Source organism: Diadema antillarum, unplaced genomic scaffold (assembly GCF_040938485.1).
Source record: "Diadema antillarum isolate AM-2024a unplaced genomic scaffold, OU_Dant_1.0 seq00000442_RagTag, whole genome shotgun sequence".
Classification (NCBI taxonomy): Eukaryota; Metazoa; Echinodermata; class Echinoidea; order Diadematoida; family Diadematidae; genus Diadema; species Diadema antillarum.
This window is the reverse complement of record NW_027271417.1, coordinates 622,186-634,352: the sequence shown is the minus strand read 5'-3', so window position 1 is coordinate 634,352 and position 12,167 is coordinate 622,186. Positions and strand designations below refer to the sequence as shown.

Genomic DNA, 12,167 nt, shown 5'->3' with positions numbered 1-12,167 from the left:
ATTGCAAAATACAGAGCATGTTTAACTGTTTTTACTCAGTCCACTGTGCTCTCCGACTCTCTTATCCCTTGATTAAGATACCCTGGTAGCCCCTCAATTTCTCATCTGTCCGAGTACTGTAGAGAGAATATTATCTCCGTAATCTTGTCATGTTTTGTGTTTTCTTGTTCATCAATAGTGTGTCATACTACAGTATGTAACCCTATCATTACAGAACAGGACATGTTCATACAGTGTAGATTTATGGATGAGTTCAAGTGTGCCGATGCAATGAGGATCATCACATAACAGGGTAAATGTGCCAAACTCAACGACCTTGCTATAATTGGATTCCGGTGTAATTTTGATATTGCCAAATTACTAGTATGCCTCACTAGAAACAGACAAACAAACAAAAAAAAAAACATGAAGGGTGAAGTCTGATTGCTTGAAAAGTATACTTTTCTCAATTGTAAATGTGACTGCCAAAAGCTGTGAGCAAGAGTTGACATATTGGTGATACGTGTGATTTGAGACTTGTGTTATGCAATGTTGAGACGGATAGATACTCTGTGGTGTAAGAATAACACATGTGATTTCTATTTTCATTTTACGTACCACTAGTCTCCAAAGTTGGATGCTTTGAGTAGATAAACTCAGTACAAACCAAGTTAAGCGGTCTACCCCAAACGCACTTAGAAAAATGGGAGGAAGATGCCGACCCCTGTGGTCCGTCCCAGGTGACTGGTGAAAGTAAACTAAAGGGTATCAACTAAGCATGCGATGCCGCACAAGAAGAATAGGTAGATATACTCGATCATTATCCAAGCATCAGAAGACGGTAAATTTGCCCTCCTTGTTTTGCATTCGCTCACTTGTGAAATGAAGTTCGGTTCTATGTACACTGTACCTTATGGTCTCTAGTGTTATAAAACCGTGGAAATTGTTTGTTGAAGTAAGTCATTACCCCAACAAGGACTTTGTACTTTCTAGTTGTAACCTAATGTGAGCCAAAGAGAGAACATCAACTAGAGCTGCCAATTTTCCCTAATGCTACAGGTAGCTCCCTGGAAAATTACCATGGAAGAAACAATGTATATGAATAGTTTGACATGAGCACGTAGAAACTTCCCAGATTTTTTAATCATTTCCACACGATGAGGTGCATGTAGCACACAAGTCTCCCCATTTGCTCTTTGGAACCTCCCTCGTTTTCATTGCAACTTATTTGCAACTGACTGGTTTTGATGTGCAAATGTTTGTTGCTACTATGGAACACAGTTGGAAGTGAAGAAGCCCTCAGTTAGTCTTGATTTGCAAGAAATTGTAGGGTTTTAGACTGACATACGCCTTTATGTCATGACTCTGTCTTTGATGTTGTAGTGCTCAGATATCAAGTCAGTGAAACAAAGTAAATGTATGTACTATACTCTGTAACAAAGTGTTTTCAGAAGACTTCATCGGATGTAGAAAGGATATCCATGGATTGAGATTATTGAATGAAGCTACAAATAAGAGAGGGTCAACAAACTTAAACAAGTATTGTGTTTTGAATCTGAGTATTAAATCTGTCTAGCATGGATGGTGCAGTGTTGAGACATTAAAGAAAAGTGCCTGGCTTAATACATGAATGACCTAGGTCACGTGATCTATTAATCTAGGCAACAGGAGTGACTCATTGCTAAATCAGAAGTTGTACAAAAGTGTGTTCATCAAAATGTCTTAGGAGGAGTTCTTTCGAGTGTCCAAAAGAATCTGTTTAGTCCTTCATATAGGAGGTGTTGCATCTGTGGTATATCTCGTGCAGTAATGGCAGAGAAATTGTGTTTAAAAAAAAAAAATCTTGACGAGTGACTGGCTTTTTTTGTGCATGAAACAAAACGATTGTTACACAGATGATATCAATATTAGGACAGTGATGACATTTTAATGGGCTCAGCGAAACCATGATTCAGGTGGTTATAGCAGGGAGGTGGAAGAAAGAACTCTTCCACCTCCCTGGTTATAGCATGTTTGCTGTTTTGCGTTGTTTTGATGCAATGTGTGCATGAAACAAATGATTGTCACACAAACCATGTGACAGTTGGAGACCAAGATAAAAATTGATTTTAAGGTCATATTTTGCTCTGGTGCATCATTTGCAATATTTCATTGATCTGTTTGGATTTGTTGCATCGTTCGTGAGGTACATTTTCCTCTAAACCAGTCGAAATTTGATGTCTATACTTAAACGATACAATTTTTTTCTTTTTGAAAAAAGTGATGATAAAATACTCTTGCATAAGTTTCCTCAATAATGTCTCGTACAGATACCATAATCCCACCTCGGAAGTAAAAATTTGCAAGGATACCTCACAGAAGTTAGTCATATATTTTTAGCACTTTGTGTCTGATTCATGATAGACTTGTGGATGCATTCAATTCATTGATTCACTTTTCTTTTTCACTTCTCTCTCTCTCTTAAAAAAAGTGATAAAATAGGAGACATGTTTAGAGAACTCATATGAGCCAAGGTTGGCTGTTTGTTGGCTACTTGACTTCACCCTGTTTGTGGTATAAACAGTGTTGCCATCCTGTTCTTTCTTATTTTGCATTTGCATAAAATATGCAGAAAAAAAATACAGGGATTGTTGTGATGTTCCCAGAGAAATTTTTCAGAAGTTTTTGTTTTTGTTTTTGTGGTTTTTTTTGTGTGTTACTCAGTTTTCTAAACTGATGCTCAATAAAGTTTGTTAAACTGAATCTTTATCATGTCTTGTATTCATTGATGAATTTGCATTGCAGTTTACAATTGAAGTAAACATAAACCCACCGACCCAGTCCTTCATTTGAACATAACCATACAATGAAGACTTGATCAAAATTGGATAAAAATTCAGGAAGTTCTAAGATTATGAAGTTTCCCCAATTTATGCTGAATAGTTCTTGTACAGTAGTTCTTGTACAGTTGACATGAAAATGCATGAGTGAGCTGATGGTGTCATTACTTCAGTTTTCCATTGATCCCATTGTACCCCAAAAATGACAAAAATTCAATGTTTTCGTTATCAAACTGTTATAAAAAAGAATGTTATTCCTGGCTAAACAAAAAACAAAACAAAAACAGAATAATGATCAGTAAAATATATCAGGATTTGAGAGTGGGGTATAACTGCATATGAATGAAAACCTGGAAATGTCAAAATTTTATGTAGGAACTAGGGTACGCATATGTTAAGTTGTAAGGGAATAACGTCATTCTATTTTGTATATTCATAATGACTTTTCCAGAACTCTTCCTTGAAATATTAGTGAAACTTCTGAATGTCATAACTCCCCTATTTTTTGTATGATTTTGATCAAACTTTCATTGTTGTGCTCAGAAAATGTTATTCCCTATACACGTATAACTGTTTTTTACCTGATTTGTTTACTTTGTTGTAAGGAAAATTCTGTTATACAGTATGTCCTGGTAACTGTGTTAAAACAGGAATGCACTGTAGTGTACCTGCAATCAAACTCCAGCTGTACCTTCAGTATAGATATAGAGGGAGCCCTTCCTCCATCCACAATCGGCATCAACAGCAGCAACACTCTGGAGCCCAAAACTGAAACAGTCACAACTTCTTGCAAGAGTACACTTAATAGTGAATTAAAGAACCAGTAGGCTTACACACACAAAATTGCAGCACTCTTAGATACAAGACCCACAGATAACACATCGAACAGGTTACCTTACATTGTACACATCAACTTTTATTATAGACTATTATTCCTCATGACAAAATACATTGGTAGTTGTTTGTGTCATAAAATGTATATACAGTACATTGTACATTGTACAAATGTTATGGATACTTTAGATAGCGATCATATAAACACAATGTTAAAGGCACATGCCATGGTCCCAGTGGATAAGCCAAATGCATACGCGGGCGCATGGCGCAAGTTTCCTATAGAGACCTACGCTATCAACTCAGTACTAAGCGCTTACGCTGTGACCTACTTCCCTGAGTCAGAAGAAGTCCGATCCACTGTAGTCAGTGGTCCGATCACAGTTCGGCTCATGATTTGGCTCAGTGGGGATGACGGCTTTAGCAAACGTCTTTTGTGATGTCATAATAAGAAGCACATATGCACGCACCTTGGCATTACTACTGTACATACACTGTACTGCGTGATGCGCAGAGAAGACAATGAAGGCAACGTTACTTAGCAACACCTATATGCGCTTTACTCTTGATGACAGCTCAACTTCGGCAATCTTCGTAACAATGCTAACGGTGATTGGCAGTATCATCTACAGCGCCCTCTACACTACCGGGACTATGCACCTTTAACAGCCATCATAATACAACCGTATAGACAAAAGAAAATTCTCATTCCCTCAGCAGCAGAGATTTCTCCAGATACAGAGTATATGAAGTCACAGTTTCCCCTTTTCTCACTACCGATGTACAAGGGATAAACAGCTTTAGTTTATTTTTCATGTAAGAAATGATTTCCATCTAACCAGTACAAGTGTTGAAAATTTGAGCTGAAATTTTTTTAACACCTTTCCAAATACTGTACACTCCATATATTTAGCAAGTCTAATTGTTCTTGAATCGAGACTTCCCGATAATTTTGCAAGTGGTTAAATTCGCGCTTGTGGAGTACAGTTCTGAAGAAAGAAATGTATGCATGAACGCCACATTCATGTCGGGACCAGAGTTTATATTTTTGCATGTTTTCATATTTGTGAAGAACCTGAATTGCGGAATTTGCAAACAAAACAAAACATGAAATATTCAGTGTATACAGTACCAAATACAGTTACAATGAACGCTATAACATGAATAAATCAAATACAGTAGAAACGTCCCTATGACTGGTACGCCATTGCTGTGTGGCATTTTTCTCCCAATACACCCATAGTTCCACAATACATACATGCATAACACAATTTTGAGAGTTATAAATTCCTCAAAGCAAATTTCATTTAAATAAAAAAATTCTTTCAAATACATACACTGTATATGTACATTGATACGTACAGTGTATACTGGCTTATAAATTGAAGTGATCTGGGGGGTGTTTCATCAACGAGTTTGTCGGAGGTTTTCACCGACAAATTTGCTATCAGCCAATCAGACGCAAGGATTTCAGTAGCTTTTAACAGTTGTCAGTGCCAATCACTGACAAAAAGTTTCATTAGACGGTCTCCTGGCTGACTCATCTGAAATAAAAAGAATGATATCACTTTATGAAGCAGGAAATCAACATATCCCCCATCTCCTGCTGACAGTCTGGTATTCAGACAAGGTGAAAAAAAAAAGACATGTGTTGTTACATGTTTTTTCTTAAAATTTTCACCAATGTGTTTAATCATATCCTGTTCTGTATACCATGACAACATACAAACTTTGAAACAATATGTCTTTCAAAAAGTTTTTTTTTTTCCAAAGTGCTGAAGTGCTATCGTAAGACAGGCTTGTAAGATTGCACAAAATGAACATACAGTTCGACCTCGATTATCCGGCCTCCTTTAATCCGGAAATCTCTATTACCCGTACGCGTTCATGTAGTGAAGGACTTTTTTTTTTTTCATCCAAAAATTGAGAAAAAACAGAGACTTTGACATCTTTTCATGGATCTATTTCACTAATTTCATAAGATGTGCATGATAGGTTTCTCAATATCTAATGAGGTAAAACATGTATGATTTTCACATAAAGATTGAAGAAGGGACTACAATTTTGCGCGGGCTAGCATAGATTACACCACCGTTGCAGGGTACGCTACCTGCCTAGCTGCCAGTGCACTGGGATGGCAGCTTGGACGGCAGCTATGTACATTAACATTGTGTCTCCCATATCCGGCCAATTCACTTATCCGGATGAGGCGCGGGTCCCGACATGGCCGGATAATCGAGGTCGAACTGTACTGGGGTTTTTTTTAACGATAAATTTTGAGTCACATTTGTATTCCTGAACACAAATGAAATACAGTACACTAATATTAGCAGCTCTCTTACCTGGCTTTTTATCTTACTTTCATTACTTGAACACATAATTACGAAGCCTTTGTGCTTAATTACAACACTTTTGTATAACATCAACGTTCCAAGAAATATAATGTTCATCTTGCCATGTCAACATTCTTGAATGTGCCATACAGCAGTAGAGTGGTAACAAAGTCCAACATTACCAAACATCTCAGACACTTCCCCGAGAAGATGGCAGGGGAACACCATCTCCACCCCCCCCCCCCCCCCCCCCCCCCCCCCCCGCAACACACACAGATACACACAATTTCCTTGTTGCTTAAAATGCTTAAAATGGGTTACAGCCAAAAGCAGGGTGGAACTCTATTCTTTACTTTTTTTGTACATGAGAGATCTGAGGTGTGAGTTTTTATAAATTTGTCTCCCTCTACTAATGAAATTTGTAAGATCGCAACTGCTGGTCTATAATTTTAACATACACATCAGGGAAAAAAAAGGAACCAGAGTGAATTGAACCAGTCATTTACTTCTTTCTGGACAGCAACACTACTAACAGGCTATCCCTGGTTGCCAGCAGGTACCTGATGAGGGAGAAACATTGAAGAAAACTCACAACTCATCCTTCACCCCTCTGCTTAATCTCTAGCTTTCATGAGAAATATGGTTTTGCTTTCATGTCTTCTCTACAAGTGTTCTGTGTAGCCTCTATAGAGTTGGGACTGCATCAGGAAGAGAAGACTGTTGCCATAGCGATCAGTCCACAGCTAGCTGTGCACTTCATCCTCTGAACTCTTTCAAGACTTCCTGTGACACAAAGAAAGGACAACAAAAATCATTTATCAATTTCAACTGTGCCCCACTAATCTGACAACTGCAAAGCATACAAATACATCCATATAATGTGAAGGGCCTTGAATGGCATAATTAGCTAATCAGAATGACTTTGTTTATTGCTATAACATGAGCTTCTCCTCAAATTCCACCATCTCATTACATAACACAAACTGGTCCTTGATATTGAGCTCTGTTGGCAGTACTGTAATTGAATATGAATTGTAGGCAAATTTATTCTATCATATACAATGCACATCATCAGCACAATTTTCTTTGTATTTTTTCAGAACAGGTGACTCTGGTTAAGTCCTCAGGTCTGGCAGTTTTCTTCCATTATATCAGCCGGTGAAAAAATCAAATATAAACAGACAGATAATAAATATGAGACCTGAATTTTTATATGTAGAATTAATTTTGTTGTACCCGTGTTCATTCAAACAGGAGTGCATTGTACTGTAATTGTGAAAATTTCCCTCCTTTTAATTTTATATGCTCCAGTCCAGGCAGTAACTTAGAGAAATTTGTAGATGTGTGTTTTTTAAAGTCCACTGACTGTCAGGGTGTCTCAGGTAATGTGGGGAAGACAAAATATGGTAAGCAAAGTGCATATACTCACTAATTTACAGTACAGTCAACTTCGGATACCTCGAACTCGTCGGGACTGAAAAAAATGGTTCGACGTACGCGAAATTCGAGGTACGTGTACGTCAAATTTTCTTCGACTAATCCGACGTTTATCGATGTTCAACATGGTATCTGTTATGGTGCCTACTGATTGTTTGCATGCTTGTCAATTGGAATTGAATTAGCTTTGATACAAATGAATTGAATGAAAATCGGAATTGAAATCAAACTTTCAGAAATAAAGATTTTGGTGGCCCGAACGCGTCACCAAAAAAAGTCGGATGTTTGCCTTTACTTTTGAAAATGAACAGGGGTAACAATCAGCTCCATAAGATGCTAAAATAAATGTCGGATGTTTGCTCATACATTTGGAAATGAATAACGATAAGACTCAGCTCCATATGGTGCTAAAACTAATGTCAGATATTTGATTTTGCGTTCGGAAATGAATAAGGATAACACTCGGCTGCGGAAGACGCTCAAATAAATGTCGAGTATTTGCTTTGAAGTTCAGAAATGAAAAACAATAATATTCAACTCCGTACGATGGTTAAATAAATGTTGGATGTTTCCTTATACTTTCGAAAGGAAATAGCAATAACATTCGGCTTCGGAAGATGCTAAAATAGATGTCGGATGATCGTTTTTATGTTCGGAAGTGAATAGCAGTAATATTCTGCTCCATACGATGCTAAAATAACTGTCTGATGTTTGCTTTTAAATTTCGAAATGAATAACAGTAACATTCAGCTGCGTTCAATGGTAAAATTAATGTTTGATGTTTGCTTTGACATTCAGAAATGAGTAACAATAATATTCAACTCCTTACGATGATGAAATAAATGCTGGACATTTGCTTTTACATTCGAAAGTAAATTGCAATAACATTTATTTCCGGAAGATGCTAAAATAAACGTCAAATGTTTGCTTTGATGTTTTGAAATGAATAATAATAATATTCAACTCCGTACGATGATAAAATAAATGCCGGATGTTTGCTTTTGCTTTTGTAGTGCTATCGTAAGCACTCCATTGGCACGGGTGCTATATGTGCAAACCGTGTACGTGTGTAGGTAGGTTTTGGGGATTTTTCTTGTCAGCTGTGTATCGGGTATTTCTTTGGGCGCGCAATTGTTCTCGTCTCAGAATATTTACAGTCGAGTGTGAAAAGATTTGTGACATGGCTATGCTGTCCACGCACGCATAATCAGATGCTGAGTGATGTTTGCAATTTTGATTCGAGCAACACGCCAGGAAAAACAATAAGTTAATTAAGATCGGGACAATAGATTTCCCTTCGAGGTAACCTAACTTCAAGTTATTTTTTTCGAGCTATGCAAATTTTAATACACGGAAACTCCATAGGAGCAATCGGGACTTTCATTTTGCCCCCGAGGTAAGTGATATTCGGCTTATCCGACGTCAAGGTATCCGAAGTTGACTGTATATATATTCCACTTTGGTATCACATTGAGCAAAATGTGGACCAAAAAAAAAAGAATAAATAAATAAAACAAAACAAAACAATCATGGAATGTTCTCCAAGCTCTCGGGTTGCGAGTGTATCAGTTCTTGTGGGAAATTGAGACAACAAACCTTGGCGACCCTCTGTATGTGGATTGGAGTCACAGCATTCTCTCTGTTCTCTTGGGCTGCCAGATTAGCCTTGATGGCTAATCGACGCAGGAACATCATATAATTCAGGAAAATCTGTTATAAAGTATACGCAAACACACAGAGAGAATAAAACAAATATTTCATGTTGATATCAAACCCCCTCAGATCTAGTAACATAATACAGTATAAGAGGGTCTACATCTACTCAACACTGAATTCAATAGCTGCATCTGGCAAGACAGTACAGTTATAGACAATCCTTACTCACTGGTTAACACTACATGTATGTACCTATCCATACATATGATCTACATGGGGGGGGGGGGGGGCACATTGTGCACCCCTATACAATACAGACTGTATCTTAATTATTTGATGTATCACTGCCATATTTGGGACATTTGCAGAGCAGCTCAAACTCTACATGACCCCACCTTTGAACTTTCTCACAGTCACCCATTGGGGGCACTATTTACCATGATGTGCAATATAAAGAAATATACATGTACAAAAACAAATGCTATAATCATGTTTATCCAAACTCATGTCTTCAATTATTATACGACCAATCGCTTTCATATTTGCCACAAAAGAAGAGCAAATCAAACTTCACTACAAAATATTTGTATTTGTTATGGCTGAAATTTCTCAAGGACACCTCATGGGGGTGCTATTCATTACAATATAAAGACAGAAGAGACTTACATGTATGATGTATCGTTTGGGGCAGGTATAAGTACACAATTTGTACATACAAATTTGCTGTAGGCTCTAGGTATAAACGTGTAGCATTTCATATTTCCCTCACAATGGAGTTTGCAGATTGATTTGATAAAAAAAATGATACCGAATGCAAAACTTGTAAAAAAGTTTCAAAATGATACAAAATATAAGGAAAGTCTTTAGATAATATTATTTGTTTTGATGCCTATTTGTCGCACAAAAAAATAAAGGAAATGAAAAAAAAAATCAGGGTCATGCAAGGTTCCCCAGCATATCAGAGCCAAGAGAACCCCATTCCATCCATTATCATACTGTTTTAAAACTAAAAATGGAACAGACAACCAAGCAGAATTTGACAGACATGGTTGTCAGTTTCTGGTTGCCATGGCAACCAGCATTATTGGACATAGCTTGATTATACATGAAAGTGTTCATAACAAAATTTTAGGAAAAGTCACAAAAATTTGGCCGAAATTGAGTAAAAGCTAAATGTGCTGCAAATAAAAATATGGTGGGAAGGGGGCACAAAGCCCCCTCAAGCTTTAACAGGTTTAATTCTCTGCTGGACAATACATACATGTATAATTGACTGATAAATAAATGAAGGAGTCACAATGGCAATATTGCTGCCTAAGCACGGACTTTAAATCAAGCAGCCCTTTGGTTTCCTGAGCATGCACTAACACTGCTTTATAATAGAGTAGAGAAAAGCTTATAGAATATATTCTGTACAGACATGGTATTAACAGACACTTTGGTACATGTAATTCTGAATATGTATGATAGTGTCAAATGACATTCTATATGCATGGGACTACGCTACGCAGACCTCTCACTGAGGGTAATACGATCCAAAATCACCAAAATGCGACATAAAAATGTAGAAATGCCAAGTAATTCAACATTTTATCTCAGATTTTGAAGATTTAAATCTATTAGGAAATTTCACCACTTAAACTGTTTGAAATGTTCATGTCTCATGTCTGACCTTTTAATACGGTACAAAGCAATGCTGAATTCAAGCCTCAATTGCCATCTTTGTCATCTACTCAGTTTGTGTTTGAAGGTGTACCGTGAATTGTGGGTATGAATAGAGATTCTGATGAATGAATATTATAGATGTGAAAGATTATCATCATCAATTATTGCATTCCTTGGTTTCATGAATTTTCACTTCTCTCTCTACTACGATTTCCCAAACCTTCAACTTCTCCCTCTCTCTCCTCCCTTCCATGGATGTCATCCTTCTCCTCCCAATCCTTTTACCCGATTTTCACTCTATTCTTCCTAACGACTCTCTCTGCTGTTCCATTTTCTCCTGTCTCCAGACTACACCACTACTCTACTCCAGTGCAACTTCAACTTCCAGCTCCCCACCCCCACCCCAATAATGATGATGCCATGGCATTGATGCCTGTGATGGTCCTTTCTCCTGATCCTGTCTAACACACATGTCAGATTCTAACTGTCAGTAAAATTTAGTGTCACTTCTTTTGGCCTTCCAGGACCTTACTGTCTCCCTATACGTCGCTTTCCTCCTAGCTCCTCAACTCTTCTCTTTGTAGGCTCTTCCTTTGCCAAACAACGACCCTTAGGAGGACTTAAATTTTCATACACATGACATGGTGTTATTAGCGCAAGCTGTAGGCTTACTACACATTACTTGCAAAATAATAAATGGATGGGACTGAGCAACATCGCTCAGCAGCACTGTTTGATAACCATGCAAGAGATAGCGTTCGGCAAGAATTACTTTATGCAAACATACCAATATGTCAGTGTTCTTTCCAAGTCTCAGTTGACTGTGACGGTTCCTTATAATTGCTCGAATCTTCGAACGAGGGAATTTTCGCTTCATCGTTTACTATTCAGTCTATGTAAATTTTTCTTCATTCCGCGCAAATTAATTTTCGAAAAGCCCTCAGTTTTTGACGACAGCGCGCCCCCAAGGTTCCATAACCTAAAGGTTTTGGCACCGTCACGTACTCGTACAACACTGTGACCGTTCTGGGCCCTGTTGCATAAAACCCTTACCGCTGGAATTACCGCTCCTTTCTAGCGGTAAGTCTTCAAGTTAGCGGTAAATTTTGTAATCCTTGATGCTGATTGGCTGTGACGCCTAATTTTGACGGTAGTTACCATTAAAATTCAACGGTAAGTTTTATGCAACGGGCCCCTGAACTATCCAAAATCATTAGTAAGAATCTCAACTCACCCCGCATGAAATTTTGAATCTTATTCAATATAATTTGTAAGGCCCATCTTGATTGACACTTAAACAACAGGAAAAAAAAAACCAACCTCTGAATACCTTGTGCTACAAACTGAGATCATAATTACAAAAGAATTTCGGACTAGCACAACAGCAAAATTTTTATGTAAATCTCACGAAAGAATAATAAAAAAGACTATAAGATTTTGCAGT

At 37.6% G+C, this 12,167-nt stretch overlaps 1 long non-coding RNA gene across 1 annotated transcript; it reads right to left on the bottom strand.

Moving 5' to 3' along the window:
• Positions 1 to 6,483: 6,483 nt before the first annotated feature.
• On the bottom strand, positions 6,484 to 11,632 carry LOC139732652 (uncharacterized). The gene is made up of 3 exons (XR_011711038.1): positions 11,511 to 11,632; positions 8,999 to 9,112; positions 6,484 to 6,748 (listed from the first exon to the last, which is right to left on the bottom strand). It is a non-coding gene; the product is annotated as an uncharacterized lncRNA (long non-coding RNA).
• Between the last annotated feature and the right edge of the window lie 535 nt (positions 11,633 to 12,167).